The sequence below is a fragment of the Quercus suber genome, unplaced genomic scaffold (assembly GCF_002906115.3).
Source record: "Quercus suber isolate HL8 unplaced genomic scaffold, Cork oak 2.0 scaffold_819, whole genome shotgun sequence".
In the NCBI taxonomy this organism is placed as follows: Eukaryota; Viridiplantae; Streptophyta; class Magnoliopsida; order Fagales; family Fagaceae; genus Quercus; species Quercus suber.
Window position 1 is genome coordinate 81782 of NW_027070249.1, and position 25431 is coordinate 107212.

General features: G+C 33.9%; 1 long non-coding RNA gene across 1 annotated transcript; it reads right to left on the reverse strand.

The window, feature by feature from the left end:
* Nucleotides 1-17797: 17797 nt before the first annotated feature.
* LOC136064980 (uncharacterized) lies at nucleotides 17798-19877 on the reverse strand. The gene is made up of 3 exons (XR_010626633.1): nucleotides 19298-19877; nucleotides 18841-18943; nucleotides 17798-18504 (listed from the first exon to the last, which is right to left on the reverse strand). It is a non-coding gene; the product is annotated as an uncharacterized LOC136064980 (long non-coding RNA).
* Nucleotides 19878-25431: the final 5554 nt, after the last annotated feature.

Consider the following 25431-nt stretch of genomic DNA (forward strand, 5'->3'; position numbering starts at 1 on the left):
AAGTGATTTCCCTCTAACTTTAGGTTTGACCACTGATTGGCTATGAGGATTATTCGACACCCGTCGATCAACCACATTCTTCTTTTTTTCATCCTCTACTTTCTCAGGAGTAGAGGTAGCCCCTATTGGTTCTTTGGCTTTCACAAACTTCAATTCCTTGGTGATTTTGACAGCTGAACTACTTTTTCTAGTATATCCCAATCCACATTTGTCAGAGAATGGTCTTTGATTAGCAAGCATTTCATTAAGCTTCTTAGAGGAGACTTGATCTACTTTAGCATTGGCTTGAACCACCTTATGCTCAAGAAATTTTATCTTTGTGTAGGCTTCAGTCAGCTATCCATTCAGCGTCTCTATCTCACACTTGGCCTCCTTATGTCGCACTAGGAGACTTCTATAGTCCTCCTCTGCCTTCTTCATCTTTTTCATGGCTGCCTTGGCCACACGTGCATATTCTCCTGATTTCTCAAGGAGTGAATTGTAGTTTTCTTAAAGACCCTCTATACTCTCATCTTCTTCACCATTCGATTCTTCTACAATTCCCATTGATTCCTCATCACTATGCTCCCCAAGCTTTTGTACAAGCAAATTCAAGTCCTCCAAAGACTCAACATGAGCAATAGTCATAAAAGCGGAGTAATTCCCTTCTTCGTCATAGCTTTCCTTAGAATCAGAATTGGATGAATCCGAGTCACTAAGAGTTGTGGCCTACGTCTTGCCCTTCGATTTCAAATAATTAGGACACTCTTTCTTGAAATGTTCATGTCCGTTGCATTCGAAACAAGTTATTCCTTGAGAAGATTGAGAGTCCTTCCCATCTTTCCTTTTGAAGTCCTTTTTCTCCTTTCCGAAACTTGGGAATCTTCCTTTCTTGGCAATTTTTCCACTCTTTTTGAACTTCAAGAACTTTTGGAAATTCTTCACAAGATATGCCACATCTTTATCGACAACATCCTCATCCAATGAGTCGTGAGCTTCTACCCTTTCATTAATTGTCTTAAGAGCAAGAGATTTGCTCTTCCTTTATGTGGGCAACGACAGTTCATAAGTCTGAAGTGAGCCAATCAGTTCTTGGACTTTGATATCATCAAGGTCCTTACTCTTTTTAATCGCTGTAACCTTTGCGCGGAAGCTCTCTGGCAATGATCGAAGGATTTTCCTTACTATCTTTGAGTCCCCCATCTTCTCACCTAAGTTGAACTTGCCAACAACCACCTCGTTCAGCTTGCTATAGAATGAGTCAAATGACTCGTCTTCACTCATTTTCAGCTCATCGAATCGAGTGGTTAGCATCTGCAACTTAGTATCCTTCACCTTCTTCGTGCCTTCATAACTAGTCTCCAGTATCTCCCACGCCTCCTTGGCAACCATTATGTGAGAAAGCCTGTGAAACTCATCTGGAGAAACACCACAGAAAGTTGCATTCAAAACTTTACTGTTAGCATTAGCTGCCGCAAGGGTTGCCTTATCTCAAGTGGATTTAGTGGCCTCCAACCTAGTCCATCCTACTTCTACCGCATCTCAAATAGTATCATCAATTGAACACAAGAATTCCCTCATTTGAACTTTCCAAAAGGCATAATTACTACCATCAAAATATGGTGGAACATTTAAAGATTGAGACCAGTCCATTTTAAATGGGGTCAAGGATCACACTAAGGTAATTAAACCGCAGCAAATGCACCCGTTCTGATACCAATTGAAAGTTCAATATGTGTGTAAAACACCCTTGAATGTTTAGACCCCAAAATACAAATTACCAATTCAAGCCTATAAACAAACAATGTACGTGCGAAAAATGTAGATAAGCTAAATCAGAATTGATAACATAATCTAAGCCAAATAAAATCACATCTATAGCAGAAATTAAATACGGAAGATTAAGGGAAGAGAGATGCAAACACAAGGACAACACAACGATGTGTTATCGAAGAGGAAACCGAAGTCCCCAGTGTAAAACCTCTTCGGCGCCCTCCAAGCGGTCAATAATCCACTAAAGAATGAAGTTGGGATACATGAACAGTAAAAGACCCTCCAAGCCTAATCTACTCAGAGTACCTAAGCCCTCCAAGCTTCTTGCTCCAACGAGGTTACGCCGAACCTTTGTCTTCTTTAGCTTACCGGATTCTGCTATAGCCCATAGCATCAACCAATATCAATTGGTCCCTTCCTAACTACTTCCCAACACCAAATAGCCTTCTCACAAGGATGTAACAATGGAGAGGGTGAGAGTAGAGGAGTTTGAAGAGTTTCTATGTAAAGATTGTGGATGAGTCAATCTTGTTTTTCTCTAGGGTTTCTCTCTCAAAATTCTCTTTGGAAGCTCTCTACATTTTGTGGGTATAAGGGTCTATATAAACTGGTGCGTGTTTGGAATGCAAAAAGTCATTTTTCCAAAACAGAGCTGGTTGGCGACTTGGCCTCGTGACATGAATGAGTCGTAAGTTTAAGCCATGAGCTAACTGAATGGCCAGTCTACACTTTTTATCCTGTAGTGCTACAACTGGCATAATGGTTCAGCTTCTCTATATGCTTCACTTGTGTGCTTCTTTTGGCGGCTTGCCAGTCGCGAGCCGCCCGCAAGATCTTGTAGCAAGTTCCTACTTCACTGCACAGTCTTGAGCATTTCTTCACACTCTCTCACACACTACCTTTACATGATTCCCACCTAAATACAGGATTTCTAAATGCTGAATTACAAGCAAATTTGGCACAGAATAAAGCCAACAAGATGGTTGATTAAATTTAACCTTACAACTAGTATTTGACTAGGAAAAATGGAAAGCGACTTGTAATGAAAAAGTATGGTGCCCAAAAGCCAAAGGCTTAGTCATAAAATTGAAATATAAAAAATTTCAAGCATCGATCTCAAAATGAGATGTATTGTTCTATTATGATAAAATGTTATGAAATGTAAGAAGCCAAATGAAAAGTTTCAAGGTTATGTAATCAAGTTATGTGGGAGGTCATATATGCATATTTTTATAGTTGAGATTGGTCACTCTTCCCAGTGCTAATTGTGTATGTTTTGGTTGAATTGATCATTGAAACTTCACATTAGACTTAAGACTATCTCACCTTTGGTACCCACACGCATCACACATGTCTATATTCAATGAATGCTTTATTCATTAATATGATTGTGCTTGATTAAATGGGTTGTACATACTCAAACATATGTTGATCAAACACAAAAAGATTTTTGAGTATTTTTAGTTGCTTTTGGAAAGTGTTTTTGTTTTGTATTTTTTTTTAAAATCCAAAATCTGGGCAACTCTATTTTGGCGACTCACTCTCACGGGTTAAGCTAGTCGTGAAACCCTAGTCACGAGCTTACTTAGAAGCTCTTGCGACTCTTTAGTGAGTTAGTCCCCCAGTCGCAAAAAATACTTAGAAAAATTTCAAAATTACTAGGTTTTTGGCATTTTTTGCGACTCATTTTAGCGACTTGTTCACGAGTGGAAGCTTCAGTCGCTAGCTTACATAGAATGATTCGTGACTTGCTCGCAAGTGGACTTCCTAGTCGTGAAAAACACTTAGGCAAATTTCTCAAAATTTTGTCAAGGGATTTTAGCGACTTGCTCGCGACTAATTCCAGTCATGAAAATCATGTGTTTTGCACAAATAGGGTTAAATCCTTGATAGTTTCAAAAACTATTTAGTTTTTCCTCACATCACGTGCACATACTTTGTCTTGTCCACCTCCCTCTCTTCCAAAACTCCCATTTTCACTCTAAAAACCTCCATTTTCTTCATCAATCCTTCATCAATCTTCAAAAAAAGATGGCTCCAAAGAAAACATCTGGTCAGCGTGGTAACAAGAGGAAATGCATGGATGAGACTCAGTTTTGCTCCATCCTACATTTTGAGCTATACAACCAGCACTTTATGAAAGCTCTAATCATTCAAAAGCGATTTGTGGATCTTGTTGATCTCACAGACTACTTCATCCCAAGTTGTTTTGTGAAAAGAATTTGGGAAAAGCTACTAACTGATCTCCCAAGGGTTTGTGAACCACTGATTCGAGAATTCTATGCCAATGCCATCCAACAAGAGGATATCATAGATTGTTGGGTTAGAGGCCACGAATTCACCATTAAAGTGGAGGAAATTAATGAGGTTCTCGGATTTGGAGATGTTGAACATGACTTCACTTACTTTAAGGATAGAATGCTCTCCATAGAGACGGTTCAATAACATATTGGTGTTGTTAGAGAGGGGAGATGTCTCAACATAACTACTTCCCCACTGAATTTGCAATGTCTTACCTACATCATAGTGTTCAACCTATATCCAGTAAGGAAGATGACCACCATCAATAATGCAAAAGCCATCTTCCTTATGGAGCTTCAGGAGAATATCTACATTGACATCAGTGCTCATCTATTCTCCATTCTTGCTAATGAAACAAGGACAACCTCAAGGCCTAAGCTTATCCTCCCTACTTTAATCATGAGGGTCCTTCATGAAAAGGGTGTGGAGACTCCCCAAGATATTAGCCTCATGCCTACACCTCCTGTTATCAATGATCTAACAATCACAAGGAGCAAAGTTCGTCTTCCAGGTGATGAGGAGGAGGTTGATCCTGCACAAGCATAGCCTATGGACACCGAGACTGAAGCAGAAAGACAACCATCTTCGTCCCAACGAGCTAATGGTAGAGGAAGAAGCAGAGCCTCATCATCTTCAGCAATACCATCAAATGCTTTTCAGATAATTCTTGAGATCATTTACGGCTTGAGAGAAGTCCAAAATGAGCACTCTGACAGGCTGACTACCATTCAAGAACAAATCAACTTGCTTGCAGCCAAGTTTGATAGCTTTACTGACCAGCCTTAGCCCTTTGGCCATTCCGGTCAAAAAGGGGGAGTAGATGGAGTAGCTCTTGAGGGGGAGCCTTACCTTGAGGGGGACATCTTTTATAAGTTTCTATAGCTTTTCTGGTTTAAGTTGGGTTTTAGTTTCTATTATGGGTTTTCATAGCACTTATATTAGTACTTTGGTTTGGTTTTTAAGTACTCTATAACTTTAGTACTTGGTTTTAAAATATTTGGACATGGTGTGTTATGAATTCTTGAATGTTTTAGCTATTTAAACTATGCTTCATTATGTACCTTTGTTTTGTAACTTATTAGTACTTTTAGATTATGTATGCATTATCTTAAGTACTCTACTCTTGTGCCCTTGTTGGATCTTGTATTCTTGATGCAACTACCTTAGTGTTTTTGTATCGGTTGAGTGTTGGACATGCAAATGATACTTTGCATTGAGCTTATTAGCTTGCATGTTCAGATGTTCATTCCTTATGTGAATGATCATTGTGATCACTATTTATAGTGATTGTTCACGTTTGGTCAAGCCATGATTTATTGTTACATTCTTTGTTGTTTGATCGCATTGTGCTTGCTCCATATGCATTTCAAGATTTCTACTTACAATGATCTTCTTGTGTTATTGTTTTTAGGAAACTTGTTTGTATGGTTCAAGAGCTTCACAGTATCTAAAGTTAGGTCTGAGTGAGTTTTGGCAACTGTTCCCAACTCACATTTTAAGTCTAGAGTCTGTTTCACGGTTTTGTCATAGAATAGCCAAAGGGGGAGATTGTAAGGTTGAATTTATTCAATCATGTGTTGGCTTTATTCCGTGCCAAATTTGCTTGTAATTTAGCAATTAGATACCCTGTATTTAGATGGGAATAATTTATGGGTTATGTGTAAGAGAGTGTGAAGAAATTCAAGTGTGTGTGCATTGGAAGATTCTCGCAATTGGATCTCGTGAGTGACTCGCGAATAGCAACTCGCCAAAGTGTCATGCATGTGAAGCATGCAGGAAGCTGAAGGGTCATGACAGTTGGAGCACTATAAGACAAAAATGACAGTCTAGCCAGAATGCCTTGTTATGCAGAAAAAATGACCTTTCACATTCTTCACGTACACCACTATAAATACCCTTGTACCCATGAAATGTAGAGAGCTTCCAAAGAGAATTTTGAGAGAGAAACCCTAGAGGAAAACTAAGATTAACTCATCCACAATCTTAGACATTTGATTCTCCAAATTACTTTACTGTCACCTTTTCCATTGACATAACCTTGAGAGGTAAATTTGCCAAATCCTTATCTCATCATACCCATATCAGTGAGAAGGCATTTTGGTGTTTAGGAAGCAGTTAGGAGATGACCAATTCACTTGGTTGATGCAATGGGCTTATTGTGGCATCTGGGAAGATAAGAAGACATGGTTAGGCGTAACCTTGTTGGAGAAAGAAGCTTGGAGGGCTTAGGTCCATTGGGTAGATTAGGCTTGAAGGGTCTATTGCTATTTGTGTATCTCAACTTTATTCTTTAGTGGATCATTTCATCGCTTGGAGGGCGGCAAAGAGTTTTTTGCCAAGTTTTTCGGTTTCCTCTTTGATAACACGTGCTAGTTTTATCTTTGTGTTTGCATCTCTCTAACCCTTACTCTTAACTTTTAATTATGGTTGTGTTGTGATTAATTATTGTGTAGAGTTGTTTATTTGTATGGGTTTCTACTCGTACCTATTATTTAGCACATATATTGTTTGGGTATAAGCTTGTATTGGTTTAATTTGAAATTGGGGGTCTAAATATTCATTAGTGTTTTACACACTAATTGAACATTCAAAATTTATCCCTTTAAACTCATAAATATAATTCAGTTTGTACAGTATTAGTTAAGAAAGGCTTAGAATGGAAAAAGGCTAGAGTGATTACCTAGACTTAGGCAAACCAAGACTATAGATGCAACCTTGTTCAAATACCAACATAACAAAACCTTGAAATTTCTAATATCACATGCTGCAAAAAGAGAATGCAGGCACAAAATCACAACAAAAAGCACAACTTTGAAGCAAACCCACATACACATACATTATAAATAAACCTAACTCAAAAAACCCATATGAGACAACCTCAAAATCACCAAGAAATCACCAAAGAGACCATGAAGAAAGAGTTTACCCTTGTGGGTCACAACCAAAAAAACCTCAAAACCTTAGATCACCATCAAAGAAAAGCTGAGCCACAGCGAGAGATAGAGTGTGTAAAATTGAAATCAAAGTAGGATATTATTAAGCAGGTGATTTAATGTGATTGGACATAAAGAGTTGGCTTTTAGAGTGAGGATTTGAAGAGCTAATAATCTTAACCATTATTCTAACTAGTCTTGTGCTTTGTACAGGAGCTAAATCCAAAACCATTCATCTTCCAATTAAGTAAGATAGAGGACCATTTAAGAGAGATAGAGGACATCTAACTATTTATACATCATCTCTTTGATTTTATAGGGACAATAGCAGCTGAACATGTATGAATTGGTTGGGTTCAATGACGAGAGGAAAAGGCAAGAAAGGGAGAGATGGAGAGTCTCAGGCATTAAAGAGGTTACATTGGAAGTTGAAACCAATGGAGGGAGGGAGTTATGAGTGTTACGAAATCTAAAGCAGAAGCAGTGAAATTGTTAAAACTCTAATTGAAAAATTATGAAAGCTGAAGTGGAAATTGTAAAATTGTTAAAACACTAATAGAAAAAAAAAATGAAATTGTAATATTTTTTAATAATGGAAATAATGACATTGTCGCTGTTGCAGCTCAATAGGAGCATAACAATAATAAATATTACACTTTTTTTTTTTTTTTTTTTTTTTTTTTGTGTGTATATAGTAAAGAGATAGCCTTTAAATTATATTATGAAAGTTACTAGCCATTATTAAGAAAGAATAATCACTTTTAGCTCGTTTTTCGGTAAAATTCTAAAGAAACAGTTAATTTGTCTGCTCAGACGAACTACCTTCAAAAAATCAAAAAATAAGTTTGTTTTTGGTCCAACTGTCATCTGCTTGAGCAGAACTACTTTTCACTCAAACGAAATTCCTAAAATATGTCTTCTTCAATCCAATTCATTTATTCATTCTTCCACTTTAAAGTGTGATCTTCTTACATACAAGAATGGAGAAAGTGAGGGTGATGTAGAACACAATTTACTATTTAATTATTGTAATTTATTAATTTTGGTATTTAATTTGTAATTTTTGTTATTTTAGGTTTAGGGTTATTATTTCTTTGTTTTTAGGTGCTTTTAATACTTTTTAGGTCAAATTTGGTTCTTGTTATGGTAAGGTATTAATTAGGAGTTATTTTAGAATATATTTTCTTGTTTGTCAAGTTTTACAGAGCCCTTAAATAGGCTCTTAAGTCTATAAACGTGTTTTTGGAACAATTATTTAATCAATAAAATTCAGACTTTTATCTTTCTATTTTCTAGTGGATTCCAGATCTTTCTCCTTGTGGATTCAAGGAACTCTCATGAATTTGAGGTTATTTTCAGAAGTAAACTTGTTTTGTTTCTTGTATTTTAGAATAGTAGACTTATTCTGCTTCTTAAGGCTTCCACATCCCGCATCAGTTGGTATCAGAGCCTTGACATATCCTGATCTAGTGGCTAATGTATAAGACAGTAGCAATTTCATTGACAAAAAACTTAGTAAGTATTACGTGACTTTTTACTCTACAAGAAAAAATCATATTGAGGCATTGGAAAAAAATCAAATATCCTGATCTTTCTCTATGTGATTTTTTTTTTCTTTTATAATTAGTTATTTGTACATGAGCTTGTTGTTAATGTGAATGGAAGAAACTATTTGAAATTGAAAATTTTCATTTTTTTTTTCCAACTCTCATGTAGAGGCATTGGAATTCAAATAAGAGAAGTAATCATTCAATATATATATATATTGAGAAAGCAAAAAACATATATAAATAACCATGTGTTTTTTTTTTTTTTTAAAGAAATAGGTAAAGTAACATGGAATAATGTTTAAAAGTGAGATAGAGATAGTGTTCTAATTTTTAGGCAAAATGGAGAAGAGAAAGGAAAAAGCCTAAAATTTAGGAACAATAAATTACTCTTTTAACTAGTTTGTATTTTTTATTTTAAAATTATTTAACTGAAAGATAGGGGTATTTTAGAGACTTTAAGAATCTGTATGAGGATAGTTTAGTACACAAAAGAATGAAATCCAAACAGAAAATCATGTTATTAGTAGTATAGATTACTTGGATAATTTAGTGTTTATTACTATTTTTTTTTTCTCTTTTTCTGCTCATCTTTTTTTTATTATAAATTTTTTATTATTCTCTCTTGAAAAAATGGTTTCTCTCTCTCTCTCTCTCTCTCTCTCTCGATTTTTTTGTTCTTTATTGCAACTCTACTTTAGGTTGATGAACCAATGTGATTTTTAAAACTCTATTTTGGATTCATACATTTTGGTGTTGTATTTTTTAGTTCTCTCTCTCTCTCTCTCTCTCTCTCTCTCTCTCTCTCTCTCTCTCTCTCTCTCTCTCTCTCTCTCTCTCTCAACTTTGGTTTGATTTTTGTTTGAATTAATACTTGTTACTTTGGAAGTAAGAATTTGAATTTATATCAAAACACAATCTTGGCTATGATAATTACAAATTAGCATTCAGTATATTCAATCTAGTTTGGTTAAGTTCAGTCTAGTTCAGTCTATTTCAGTTCATTTCAGTCTATTCGGTCCAATTAGGACCATTTGGTCTTCTTCGGTCAATTCAGTTCAATTCAGTCAATTCTGTCCACTTCGGTCTATTTTGGTCCAATTCGGTCCATTCGGTCTTGTTCAATCCACTTCAGTCTATTCAATCCATTTAGTCCAATTCATCTAATTTGGTCCATACGGTCTATTTCAGTCCACTTCAGTCAGATCGGTCCACTTCGGTCTACTTGGATCCATTGGATCCACCTTGATTCACTTCAGCCCAATTTGGTCTAATTTATTGTATACTATTTAAAAAAAGATGGGTACTAGATCATGCTTTCGCATGGCTATCTTCACTCTACACTACGTAACTAAACTTTCCTTACTTCCAAATGGCTACCCATTTACTAAAGAATTTTGCAACTAACATAATTTTTCTACAGTTTGGAGTGGTTTCAAATTGAACTAAGTTTTAATGAAATGCACGAACTTTTAAATTGTTTCAATTCACATCCTCAATGAGTCACTATTAACCAAAAAAATAACAGAAAATTCACATAAAATGTGACTAAATCCTTTTTTTTATTTTTTATTTTTTTATCTTTACTAAAACTAATCTAAATACAAAAAAAAAACCCTCCAATACTAAATTATAAGAGCTCTAGTACATTATATGAGAATTATAAAATTATATAATATTAATAATCAGTTATTAAGTTGTTATCATCAAAACACTCACAATACAATTAATATTATATAAATTCATGTCCAGAAAGTATTATATCATATTCTATGTAATAAATGTTGGATTCTAGAAGTAGAAGCATTAGTTGCCAAGTGACTACACATACTTTGCACTAAATGGCTACCCTTTGTTAAGGATTGGTAATTGACGCAATCCTTATATATAAGTTGGGGTGGGTTCCAATTAAACTCTAAATTTTAGAAGTTTGAATTAAACCCATGTCGACTTGAAATGATAACAAAAAATAAACTGATTTGTTATTTTATATTTTTCATTATCATTTTATCTGAAGGATATAAAACGTTTATGGGACCTCAAATATTACCAAAGTAAGTGATTTTTTTTTTTTTTTCCATTTTTTTACTTGCATTGTAAAAATATTTATGAGGAGAAATTAATTGTCTCTAATGGGTAATAATTCAAATAACAATGGGAAGGAATAAATGAGTTTTGACAAGCTTTTTAAGAGTAATTTTAAAATGGGATGGTATACATTTAAACGAACTCATTTATTTAGGAGTAATTAAGGAGGCTCATTACTCTATAATTAAATGATAAATAAGTAATGAACGTAAAATGTGTCAAACATGTATGATATGTATAAATTGTTGTTTGCCATATAAAGTTGTAAGTTTGTATCAATTTAAAAAATGGCTTGCGTCATTGTTGTATTCCTTGATAAAGGGACACACATGATTTCATTGCCAATTTTAGAATCCAACTTTTATGATTATATATATGAAAAAGAGTAATGTTAAAGCCACAAAACATATGAGAGTGAGAGAGATATTAATTATGATGGATAATCAACATTTATGATATTGAAAGCTAATGATAAGAATAGAAATATAAATATTGTTGTGTGTGTGCGTGTGCCTGTGATGTATTAATTATGATGGATAATCAACATTTATGATATCGAAAGCTAGTAATAAGAATTGAAATATAGATATTGTTGTGCACATATACTATCTCATAGTTTTAATATATTTATTAATGAGAGATGCTACGTCTACAACAATTTTATAACATTTTTACAACAAATCACAGGTGGTTAATTGTTATTGGTTCAAATTTGAAAATAACACTAAGATTACATTTTTGTCCCAACAATAACAACCAGTAACAACCTGCCACTTAGGATTTGCTGTAAAAATATTGTAGACATATTATTTCTCATTTATTAATACTATTTCTTTATGTGACATTTAAAAGTTATGAGTTATCTGTGAGGTGGAGAAATTCATTATCAAAATTCAATGTTGATTTCCATAAATAAATAATAAAAAAATCTAATGTTGATATTATGTCCTTTTTTTTTATAGAAATGATATATCTACAACATTTTTACAATATTTTTACAACAAATCCTAAGTGACAGGTTGTTATTGGTTGTTATTGTTGAGGCAAAAAAGTAATTTTAGTGTTAGTTTCAAATTTGAATTAATAACAACTAACCGCCTGTAATTTGTTGTAAAAATGATGTAAAATTATTGTAGACGTAGCATATCTCTTTTTTTTTTAGTGGGAGATATTATGTCATTTGAGCCCTAATAATTTATTCTAGTTAGCTTGTTGAGTTGTAACGATAATTTCTTCTTATTTATCAGCATGATCTGTCTTCTATTATGTAACACCTCAGCATATCCCATACTCCAAATTAGGTAATTAACCTGACCATTATTGCCATATCCACCATATAATTAATTGTCTATGGATAATGCTGTTACTCCATAAGTCATTTAAACTGTTCTATATATAAATATTGCTATGCTCATACAAGAATCTACCATTGTAACCCAAATAGGAGTATTAGAGAGAGACACACACACCAGAGGAGAACACGAACAAGTTGGCTGTCTTTGTCGTGGTTTCTTTTGTTCTTGTATCAAGTCTACTTAACCTTTCTCAAGGTAAAGCTATTTTGATATTTTTGTCAAATTTAAGCTTTGCTTTGTCACCTCAATTTTACATAAATTCATGAACGATTAATTACTCAAATGATATATATATATATATATATATACCTCTATTTGCAAAAATAATGTGTCTATAATTATCTCTTGAATCTGATTTTATAGGTGATGATCAGCCTCGTTGCCGCGAACAGATTATTGTACCGGGCACATGTGCTCAAATCAATTGTGGAGCAAGCTTTCCAGCGATTGCACAAGCTAGGAACTGCTCTTGCCGACCAGCTTCTGCCCAGCAAAGCAGATGTGAATGCGATGCCGTCACTTGCGGAGAAGATAACAACACCATTAAACCAACCTCTTTGGGGGTTCATTAGTCCTCTGATATTGTCCACTTTAAGAGGTTCCTATAAATGCTATCATGTCTAGTTCACATTCATGAACTTCATAATCAACCACTCTAATAGCAATAACAGTACTGGACTCTTTTGAATATCGAAAACTAAATAAATAAACAGTAGACTCTTTCTGCCTCTAATGCAATACCGTTCCTACAGCATGTTGCTTTCCATGATAATAGTAATAACTTAATTAAATCACTACATGTTCAAATGACTACATGTTCTTCTTAATTAAATCACTTAAAATGAAAACAGAAAAAACATATTAAAGCCAAACAGTATCTCAAAATTATATTGTTGCCACATAAACTGTTGCATTGAGTTTTCATAATCACAACTACTATCTTAGTAAAATTATGATCCTCTACCACTGGTTATGTTACAACCAAAGATCTGTTTATATAACTAACAAACTAGCAGTTGTGACTCTTAACAGAACTAACAGAATTTGCAAATAACGTGGAGCCAATGAGGCATTGACATCTGGCGGGGGAATGGGTAGACTAACAATGTAAAGGCCAAGTATGTAGTAAGTTAGGCAAAGGTGTGAAGAATCAAGGAAAATAGCATCTCGAGTTTTAGAAACTCGAGATCCATATTAAAACTCGAGTCCTAAAAACTCGCTTTGTGAGTGTTGTTGGAAAGAAAATGCCACATGGATCTCGAGTTTTAAAAACTCGAGTTCCATGCAAAAAAAAATTTATTTTGATCGCCCCTATAGTGGCGTTTTTAAGTCCTATGGTGACGTTTTAAAGTCCTATAGCGGCGTTTTCTTGCAAAAAATTTTTATAAGTGTTCAATACCAGGTTCAGGGAGCCCTATAGTGGCGTTTTTAAGCCCTATAGTGACGTTTTCAAGCCTTATAGCGGCGTTTTCCTGCAAAAATTTTTTATAACTCCATTTTTAAGCCCTATAGTGACGTTTTTAAGCCCTATAGCGGCGTTTATGGAACTCGAGTCTTTAAAACTCGATTTCCACGTTGATTTTTTTCTACAATTTTTATCTTAGAACTCGAGTTTTAGACACTCGAGATGCTAGTTTTCTACATTCTTTTGAAACGTGACACCTAACTAAATTTTTTAATATTTATTGTTATTTAGAAAAAAAATTTGACATCTGGCAAGGACCAACGACTACTTAAGTGAACAGTTCCAATCAATGAAATGGCGTCTCTTCTTGAATGATAAAACGATGTCGTTTCGTAAAATAATAGAAGTAATTGAAAACAAAACGCCGTCGTGCCATTAAATTTGAAAAGCGGTGCCATTTAACTTAAAGAGCCGTTAAATTCAAAACAGGAACTTCCGTGGTGGGCTTTTCATGTTTTAAAGAAGAAGAATTATAAACAACAACTTGTACTGCTCTACTAATTTCTTGTTAAATTTAAGAAGGGCATTGGGTTTTGGAATCAAAGAGACATAGTGAAGTGCAAGCATGCACATCCTCGGTTTTGCAGTGAGGTTAACAACTAATTGTTTAAACAAAGTAGGTGTGAAAGTGAGTAGTGAGAAAACAAAGAACAAAAATTATTCAACTACATTAAAAATAAAAATAAAAAGGAAGGAAGATAATTATATTTATGAGAGACTAAAATGACAGCTGGGGGCAAAGTTTGACATCATCAACATATATAATTAGGAATTTCTCTCTAAACAGAAAAATGTAATCTTAATATTCTGTGGATTTCTATTATGTTCTAAAATAATTAAAGATTTTGGTAATGGATTTGCGCCATGATACATTGAAACAAAGGAAAAAAAACAACACTTGAATAAAAATATACAAGATTAAGAGAGTCCACTGTGTGCTATATATCGAATCTAATGTTCATAAACAAGTTAGGAGCAGTGGTAGATAGAGATTGAGGCTCTTTCAGAAGACGTCTTTCCACCTCTGTCCGAACCCAAACATCTGTTAGCTGGTTCCTAAACATCTGAATGTCCTTCATCAGCTCTGCCACCGCCTCTTTGTTACAAAAAAAAAAAAACTGAATGAATCCCCTCCATTTCGTTCTTCTACCCTTGCAGCTCTCCTCCATCAGGATTGGTTGCCAGTTGAAAGACTCTATAAAGGTCTGGACTTGCTTATTTTGTTGCTGTTGACGCCTTCCCTTAGTTCTTAACTGTTAGCTACCTTGCACATAGAAATCAAACTTTTACTATGCATGACCACATTAGTGGCAGGGTAAGGATTTCCCTTGCCTTGTTCCTATAAGTCCAAATGGACCACAGAAACATAAAAGACAAATGAGTCTGAGAAGTACTTTAAGTTCTTTAACGTGTCCCTGATATCCTTCAGCCAGCCCTAAATCCAAGCCTGAGATGAGTAAGGATGAATGAAACCACTTCTAAGGGACAGACCCAAATAAAAAAAGAAAAATCCTTTTAAAAGTTCCAAACAAGTAAAACGCCTTTGCATACTTTAACATAAAGCAAACCATAATATATGAAAAGGAAAAGAAGGAAATATATAAGAATTAGAATTCTAGTTTATTCATTTTGAACTACTTGTTGTCAACGTGTCATGCCTTTACTAATGAGCTTATGCTTATGGAATAAAAAAACATGGGGGATAGAACTATAAATTGATATACCTTTGGCAGTGATAGCTTCCAGTGTCGATGTTTGCTTGCTTACCAGCACATGAAGAAAAGCTTTGTTTTGCCATTCTATTTTTGCACATTAAAACCAAAATAACACAAGAAGAAAGTGTACAAGATTCAGAGTTTGCAGCCTGCTATCCAAGCTAGTGTTCACAAAGAACTTAGGGGCAAGGGTTGCTAGACAAAATGCATCAAAACAATGATAACAAGTAGAGCAGGCTTTCAAATCTAAGCAGACTACCTTTTCAAATTTTCAACCTTGTTTAAACAGATGTTTCCTTGCATGAGTCTAATTACTATAAAGACGAACATGTGAAACGAGCGGGGATGGTTTCCCTTGGCAATGATTTGAAATAAGTCTTGAAAATTTCAAGAATATCTAGAGCCCAAAGCACAAAAGTCATATTGTAAAAGCTTCCATAATTAACGAGCAATGTTATGTATAAAATGAGTAAACAATTAATAACACAGATCAACAAGGTAATGCAAGTGATAGGTTGATACCACACTTTCCATTCAAATTGTCATTATATGTATTAAACTCTTGAATGTGAAAATAAAATCCATGGGGAAACAAAAAAAAGAAAAAACAAAAATCTTTTAAAGTGCCAACCATGCCTCTGCACAAGCATCACGTGGGATGATGAGGTGTAAGATGTTTTCCTAACATTGGAAGCACGTGACTAAGGCCATTTTGTACTTAGTGTTCAATACAGTCTATTATTCACAGTATTTGTTGATTTTCATTTTTTTTTTTTTTTTTTGAGATAAAAGACATAGATTTTCATTAGTGACATTACTACATTTTTGAACTTTTTCTTCAATCGAAATCATATATTCATGGAATTCTACTTTATTCATTTTGAAAAACCTGTCATGCCAACAAAATGAGGTTGTGCTTGTGAATTTCTAAAATGAAGACAGGTAGGGCAGTGAGGATGGTGGGAAGAGATTCAGAGTTTGCAAACTCTGCTAATCTAAGTAATAGAATCCTTAGATTTGGGAACCTAGAAGCAGGAGGATTGAGAAAAATATTACCTATCAATCTCAGAGACACTAACGCTGTAGAGAAGATACCGAAAGGCAGCCCCACCAATGGTTTAGTAATGATTAGATATAGCTTTTGCAAAACTTGTGGAATGGTGGCACAGACGAAGTGTCAATGTAGAGGGGAAGACATTTGATGAAGCAATAGATCCGCAATGTGCATAGGGGTATGAGTTTGGAAATGGCATAGCAAGAGTCCAAATTCTGGACATTATATCCATAAATCTACGATTTTGATTTTGCCACCCGAAGTATGGGCCCTAGTCAAGAATAGCGACAAAGAGTTTAGAGATGTCTCCACCCCCTTGACAGAAAACTTGTGGAGACAGCACCTTGGGTTGGTAGAAACGAGAGGACGTGGCAGTGTTACTGAGGGCACTTTGTCGAGCAAAGGAGAGGGAACTCTGCAAGACCTCGTTCTCAAATATCTCTCCCTCTCTATAATTCTTTGCAAACTACAGAGTACATATATAACTGCATTGTTTGTCAATTTTGTTCTTTGTGAGTGATGTTGCCATTAATCTTTGCCCTTTTGTACAAAGTTCAGACCTTTCACTATGACAACGTATGATGAAGATGCTGAGAGAAACTGTGAGTTTATTTTTGGTACGTACAAGACTCGACCTTTACCTATTTTGATAATTAATGGGTATTGGATAAAGACTAAAAAGAAATTAGGATTGATCGAGGAATCCTTGACCTCTACAGATTACTCTGCATAAATAATTCTTATCTGATGATTTTTATTCAAATAAACCACTGCTCCTTTTATACAAGATAAGCCCTGCATTTTAGGAGCAAACTATCCTAATAAAACTCAAACACTAGCTCCACTAGCCGTTACCCCCCAAACACTTGATAAACAAATTCCCTTATCCTACTAAAATGCAAATACAAATTCAATTGATCCTAATATTATGCAACAACTTATTCTGATCCTAAAATTAAGCAAACATCCAAATATTCTGCAGCGAGCATAACGTTAAAATCTATAACAGAAACTCCACTTCTTTTGCACGTAACAATTTTTATCTACTTTAAGTGCAAGCCAGCAAGTCAATGCTTCTGCCTTAGCAAGATCTGTTTATAATCTAGTAATTTTCTACTTTGCTATAGATATCTCCCGAGTTGCAACTTGCAACTATACTAACATTTTTCTTGCAACTATACTAACATTTTTCTCCTGTATATTTTTGATAAATTACAAAATATTAAGCTTTTGGGAGAATATGTAATTTATCATGGTATTTTAGGGAAGGGTTTAGGCCCACATGTGAGAGGAAGTATTAAAATTATGGTTAAATTATTAGATTCACAATTTCCTAACAGCTTAAACTTTTGGGATAATCGGTAATTTACCAATGTAAATCCAAATTTGGCTAGCCATAGCCATGTTGATTGACGCTCCAAGCCAACTATTAAAGGCTCATGAGCCTTGTGATTACTTGCTGATATAAAATTTGGAGAGTGGAAAATACCATTTGAGCTACCCAGCTCATTGGCAATTTTGACTATCTATTAACATGTGGAGAATATCAACCAAACATGAACAGTTTTTGCAGAAAGTAACTCTAAAGTCTCACTATTGAAACAAATTGGCTATATATTATCCAGATTGCTAAAGTTAACTATCTAGTAATAGAGTTACAAGCCCAAAAAATGTTCATAAAAGAGTTAGATGCAAGAGTAACCAGGGCTCTAGCCTCATCAGTGACTCCCATGCACAGCAAATGTACACCACTGGCGTTCTCCAACTTCCTTGCACTTGTGTTCTTCAATCCGCGTAGCAAGTTGCAAGGAACCTTCTTCTTTTCTAAACACAGGTCCTCCAATCTTCCACCAACCAAAACAAGCTAGGAAAAAGTGCTTCTAAAACAGTAAGGTTCCACTCTTTTGCATACAGCATTTCTGGAACAGCCTGAAAAATTATATGCCAGCACATGATTTAGCTAAATAGGCAAAACAACCCCATTTGCATCAGCTCTGCCAGTGCCCCTCAACTGTCAGCAACACTTGCCGTCCCTCCATGACTGGACACACTTGCCTTGGCACACTGTTTTGCTCCCTCAAACATCACTGTTTTGAGGCTATACAGCCCAAGCAAGACTGTGCTTCTGGAATAAATGGTCCAAGTTCTCTTCTCATTGCATAAGACACTTGGTTTCACTCACTATGTTGCGTTGCATGAGGCCATAGCAGCTTATCAGTGACCCCACAGCTTGAGATAGGGATAGCTAAAATTTGAGCAGCCACTTTTGGAGAGTACAGCTCTCTAATCAGGACCTGTTTTCAAGTCAAAGTGGAAAGATAAGTTTAAATACCTATTGATAGTAATAGCTTATTTGGACTTAATTGAGGGATGCCTAAAGTATGGTTCTTATAACCTAGCAAAATAATATTTTTTGTTTGATTGAAAAAGATTGACACTCACATACATGACTAAACTTAAATTCTGGACAGAACACAACAAAATAAACCTGTAGAATCTTCCCACTACAAAATACAATACATCAGGCTAAAAAGACAAAACCAAGCAGAAAAATATGACAACTTTCTGGATGTAACACATCCAAACAATGATAACAACTAGAGCAAGGCTTACTGATCAAAACAGGATACCTTCTCTATTTTTCAACCTTTTTCTGCACAGTTGCTTGCCTGATTGTATATGCACCAGAGAATTACGTTAGTAATTTATGGCTAAGTTTGCCCTGGTCATGATCTGAAATGGGTAAGGACAAATTTCAGTCAATAATTTCATTCAGATTGAAAGGTATAAAAGTTAGAAAACTTCAAGAACATCAAGAGGCAATAGCACAAAATTCATTTGGTAAAGTTTAAACAATTAAAGAGCAGTACTACGTATAATAAGAGTTTTAAACTATTACTAAATTATATTTGTAAGAAAGCACAATAGAAAAGAGATATGTCACAAGGCACCTATTAAACTTCTAAATCTCTGAAGTAAAAGAGGAAGGAGAAGAAAGAAACAATGAAAGAAAAATCTAAATAAGAAATCAAAGGAAGAAAGATATGACACTTTAAAAATGAAATTCAAATATTATAAAGGTCTCACCAATTCTTCTTCACAAGCATTACATGGGAAGATGAAGTCTTTGATGATTTCCCAACATTGTAAAATGAAGGCATCAGATGGCTAAGGCCATTTAGTAATAGATCCAAATGCACTCCTCTTATGGTAAATCACAGATCTGACAAGACAGGTCTAACAATTGAGTAATATGTGGAATCACGATTTGCAAATCACGTGATATCGAAATCACAACGGGAAATTGCCTTTCCTGAAACGCGAAAATCTGCTGATTCAAAAACACAATCCCACAAATTTCGCCTAGCCAAACATATCAAGATTTTCACGATTTGCTAAACGCCGTTTTTGTCTCTCAATACACCCAAACAAACGGGCTCTAAATCTATTAACATATAGGTACAAGCTTAGGTTCCCAATGCTGATAGTTTAAGCGGTTCACCAATAATATTACTGCTGCTGATGCAGACCATTTTCTGCTATCAATGAACCGATCAATTGTCAACAACATGACAATATTTGGATATATCAAGAACTTGATAATGATTTGGTCAGTGAAGAAATTTTGCATATCAAAATTAATTCCCCATTAGGGAAAGTTATGATCAAGCTCCTCACTGTTGAAAATTTTGAACAATCACTAGCCATGATTTGATTTTAAAGTTTGTTGCATTATGAGAATTGCAATAATAATGTCCTCAAACATGCTAATACAAATCATTTTTTTAAATAATAAAAAATTCAGTGAAAAGCAAAAGCAAAAAATAGAAAGAAAAAAATAGAAAAATCAGTTATTCTCTTAATCAGAAAAAGAGCATCTGCTTTGGTTTCAAGTTAGTAAACAACCCTAAAAGACCTTCAACAAGGGATGAAGCTAGACACAACCTCTAGGAAGACTAATTATTCTGATGCGATCAATTGTCAATAATGTTGAAATATGGATGTATCAAGAACTTGTTTTAATGATTTGTTCTTTACAGAAATTTCATATATCCAAATTAATTCCTCATAAAAGTTAATATCCAATTCCTCATTGCTGAAGATTTTAAATTTTATAACTACATTTGATTGTAAGTTTGTACATTTTAGAATTGGAATCCTGATTGTATTAGCTATATAGCAAGTGGAGTGGGGAAAAGTTAAATAACTGTTTCATACTTTAAAATAATAATAATTTTTAGAGAAAAACAAAAAAAATAAAAGGAACTAGAATAAGAACAGAAAACTCAGCTGTTCTCTTCAACAGGAAAAAAAAAAAAAAATCTTTGGTTGAAGGTAAGAACACAACTTTAGAGAACTTTCACCCAAGCAGGAAGCTAGATGCTACCCCTAGCTAGACTAATCATTCTGATTGCAATCTATGCATGACTTCACATATATAATATGTAACAAGATAAAAATTAAATTCGATTGTAATGTTTGCAGTGGCATACATATATTGTTTTTACACCTTGAAAAATTTTAAAACAATGACACAAGAAAGTAAAAAGCATACAATGGACTGCACTTATCTTCTTCTTCTTCTTCTTTTTTTTTTTTTTTTTTTTTTTTTTTTTTTTTTTTTTTTTTCTCTTGGCCATGTGACAGTTTCACCTCATGAAATAGTCCCAATAATACAACATCAAGGAGACAACTAGCATAAGCAACACAATCACTAAACCAATATGACCCTAATAATTGTTTATTTCATAAGACTATGCTTTTTATATGCATATTAAATTAGCTAGGAGGATTACTTTGTGTTTTTTGATTAAGGAAACAAACCAGATGCAAGTTTGAATAAGTGTCAATAGCAATAATTAACTAAGGTACAGCTAGCAAGAAACTGTTTTGAAGTTAAAATTAGGTATGTTAACCTGATTGACCGGTAACTATATTCTATTAAAATTAGATAAAAAGTTCAGATTAAAACAAGTAAAATTTAGTGGTTAGGATTTATGTGGGTACCGTACCCACCAAAAAAATGAGAGGGTATAGTAGAATGACCCTATCATCATGGTCTGTCTTCTATTATGTAACACCTCAGCATATCCCATACTCCAAATTAGGCAATTAACCTGACCATTATTGCCATATTCCCCATATACTTAATTGTCTATGGAAAATGCTGTTACTCCATAAGTCATTTAAACTGTTCTATACATAAATATTGCCATGCTCATACAAGTATCTACCATTCTAACCCAAATAAGAGTATTAGAGAGAGAGAAACACACACAGAGGAGAACATGAACAAGTTGGCTGTCTTTGTCGTGGTTTCTTTTGTTCTTGTATCAAGTCTACTTAACCTTTCTCTAGGTAAAGCTATTTTGATATTTTTGTCAAATTTAAGCTTCGTTTTGTCACCTCAATTTTACAGGAAGTCATGAACTGTAGATTACTCAAATGATATATATATCTACCTCTATTTGCAAAAATAATGTGTCTAATATTTATCTTTTGAATCTGATTTTATAGGTGATGATCAGCCTCGTTGCCACGAACAGATTATTGTACCAGGCACATGTGCCCAAATCAATTGCGGAGCAAGCTTTCCAGCGAGTGCACAAGCCAGGAACTGCTCTTGCCGACCAGCTTCTGCTCAGCAAAGCAGATGTGAATGCGATGTCGTCACTTGCGGAGAAGATAACACCATTGAACCAACCTCTTCGGGGGTTCATTAGTCCTCTGATGTTGTCCACTTTAAGAGGTTCCTATAAATGTTATCATGTTTAGTTCACATTCATGTACTTCATAATCAACCACTGTAATAGCAATAACAGTACTGGAATCTTTCGATTATCGAAAACTAAATAAATAAACAGTAGACTCTTTCTGCCTCTAATGCAATACCGTTCCTACAGCATGTTGCTTTTCACGATAATAGGAATAACAGCTATAAACAAGAGTTCAAATGACTACATGATCTTCTTAATTAAATCACTTAAAATGAAAACAGGAAAAACATATTAAAGCCAAACAGTATCTCAAAATTACATTGTTGCAACACAAACTGTTGCATTTCATTAAGATAACTCAAAATTGTTGTCACATTGAGTTTTCATAATCACTATCTTAGTAAAATTATGATCCTCTACCACTGGTTATGTTTTCAAACCTTGAATTGAAACTCCCCGTGCAATTTTTTTTCTCTTCTTCTTCTCCTTGAATTGAGACTAACCATGATTGGCCTTTTCAACTTTTTTTTTTTTAATTTATTTATAATTCGAATATTTAAACCTTTGATATTTCTGCGTCAGAAAGTGAGAGTTGAATTTAAATACTTTGGTCTTAAGCTTTTTCTTATTCTTCTTCTTCTTTATTTGACTTGTTTAAGTGGTGCACATGCGAATGAGATGAATTTAATTAGCAATATGCAAGTAATTTACTCCCCTAAGGTTGGATCATTTTCAGCTGTAAAGTTTTTGTGCAAGTTACAGCTAACCAGCTAAAAAGTTTTGGCCAAATTGCATAAAACCTCCTGAGGTTTTGGACACACTCTCTGTACTTTTAATTGTGTATTTATACACCTTGAGGGTTTCAGGGGCTCTGGTGACTTACCGATTGGGACCGAGACCTTAAGAATGGCGGGCTCACGATTTTAGAATGAATTTTTATTATAAGTTATTAGAAAAAAAATAAGTTTTTATGATAAAATGGTCACATGCACTACACGTGAACAGTTGAAGTAAGAATTTTGTCATTATTGAAAGCTTAGGGGTGAATAACACAAAATTAAAAGTACAAGGAATGTGTTTGCAATTGAACCAAATCTCATTGGGTCTTTTTGAAATTTGCTATTACGTTTTGTTTATGTATTTTATATTACTTTCTTTAGCTTTTTTTTCATTTTGCTTTTAGTGAAAACTTTTTATTTTTTATTTTTCAGATAATTAGCTAAGTGGGAATTTGATGACGCATACTGAGTGCGTTCTCAAAAAGAGGAGAAAGAGTAATTCCCTGGTGACCACTGGCCAGCTATAAATAATTAAAGTTTTATTTATATTGCTTTTTGACTAACATGAAAGTTCTATTCACTTTATTAGTAATATTTAAAAAAAACAAATAAGTAGTATTTTTTATTAAAATTTTGTTAATATTGATTGGATATTAATTCTATTTTTTAAGTACATTTTTAGTCTTCAATTTTAGCATATTTTTCATTCTTTTTACTCTAATTATAGTTGGCTTACACTTTTGCCCCCTAACTAAATTTCTAGTTTCGTCCCTAGTATTAATTATTAAATGAGTCTTTTATATATTTTTTTATTTGACGATCACTACAACAGAAGAAATTCAGATATAAAACAAGGATCTGGGGTTCCTCAAAATAAATAAATAGATAAGGATCTTGTTAATAAATGTTCTTAGATATTTTAATACCAATTTTATAGTAAATAAATTAATTTTTCTTTTCTCGTAGAAAAATTTTAGAAATACTTTCTAAACCAATTCCGTAATTAACTTTTTCCATAAAACAATAGGAAAACACAAAATCTCATTAAACAAATTTTATATTCCTCCACTTTTCCCATGCTTTCTCATCATTCAAATTAAATTGAACACAAATTAAATATAAATTTATTATTAAAAAAAAACAGATAATTTTGAATTCACACAAACATTGCTTAATAGAAGAGAGAGGACCTTGTCCTTGAGGATGCGGATCACGTTGTCAAGGTCAAGGAGATGAAGAGGCTCAAACGATTGGTCACAGAAAAAAACTTAGTGTGTGAGCGCTCACTTTTCAGTTTGAGAAAAGAGAAAATATTAGAGAGAGTGTATGTTTATTTATTTATTTTTGTTGCTAAACTAGAGAGAGTGTATGTTTATGTTATAGAGAACTTGTCGATTGTAATGGTGACTATATTTAAATGAAGTGTCGGCTTCTGTTCATGTTAGCGAGTATAGGAAATTTCTAGGAAAGTTTCCTCATTGGCTCTTAAGTCCACTCGTTGGGACCAGATAATTGAGCTTTGTTTGATTTTCTTGCACTTTTACTCCACTCCTAAAAATATCAAGGCTACTGACTTTTTAACGCTTTAATAATCTCTAAAAATTATTAAAATCAAAAGAAAAATATTCTTTGACCATGAAATTTACATATTGAGAGTTGCATGTGAAAGCGAAATTTTAACAAATCAAATTGTCGAACAATTTTTGACACTTTTCATAATGCTTTTATTCGATTCTATGCTTTACAATAAGTTTACAAAGTTGGTTTCTATTATCCCCCTAATGATTCACTTCAGATCTTTGATAAAGACATGCTTTAACTCCATTCGCACTCTGTTTATGTTGTCTATTTTTTATTTTTGAAACCAATTAATTTTCCTTGTTTGAGAAATGACCAAATACTTCCAATGTGTTATGTTCTCAATTAAATTAACAGTATCTTTTTATTCATGGAATTTTCTTTTCTACTAGGTCTAAAATTCCCCAATTAATAAAAAATAAATAAATAAATCCCCAATTAATAATGAAATACCAAAAAATGCCCACCTAACCCGACTAGGTAAAATAAAGCTGTGTAATATTAACCCAACACGGTTAAATTTAACCCAGTCAAATTAAACCTCACCTCATATACACAATTACACAACCTATGGTAAATAGTAAACTAAACTTACACTACCTATAGCATCCATCAATTCAATTCACTCAAAGAACAAGCACCTGATAGAGAAGACAATTGACAAGTCCATTGGATCAGGACTTCTTGGCATGAATAAAAAGGGAGGACCTCATACCACAATTTAAGATTTTTTTTAAGAGACCAATGGAAGAAGGGACATTTCTTATAGCTATAGCAGTTTTGCTCAAATCTAACAACTCTAGACTTTCGGCATTCCCTAGGTTCTCTGGCAGTCTGACCAGATTTTTGCTTTCCCTTAAACTCAATAAAATTGCTAATGGATGCCTTGGTATCTAAGCTTTACAGTTTTGATGGTTACTAACATAGATAGTCTTCTAAACCGTCACAAATTCAAACATGTTTTGGTGTCAAACTTTATAAAAAATTTAAGTTTACATCTTACAATAATAAAATGAAATTGAGAAAAATAAAGTACTATGTCTATAACTATTAGACTAATTATTGTTTTCTAAGAACATCAAGGAACTAACTCAAATATTTGGGGGAACCAATTCCTATTTTTGTAGGCTAAAATTTTGAAATTTCA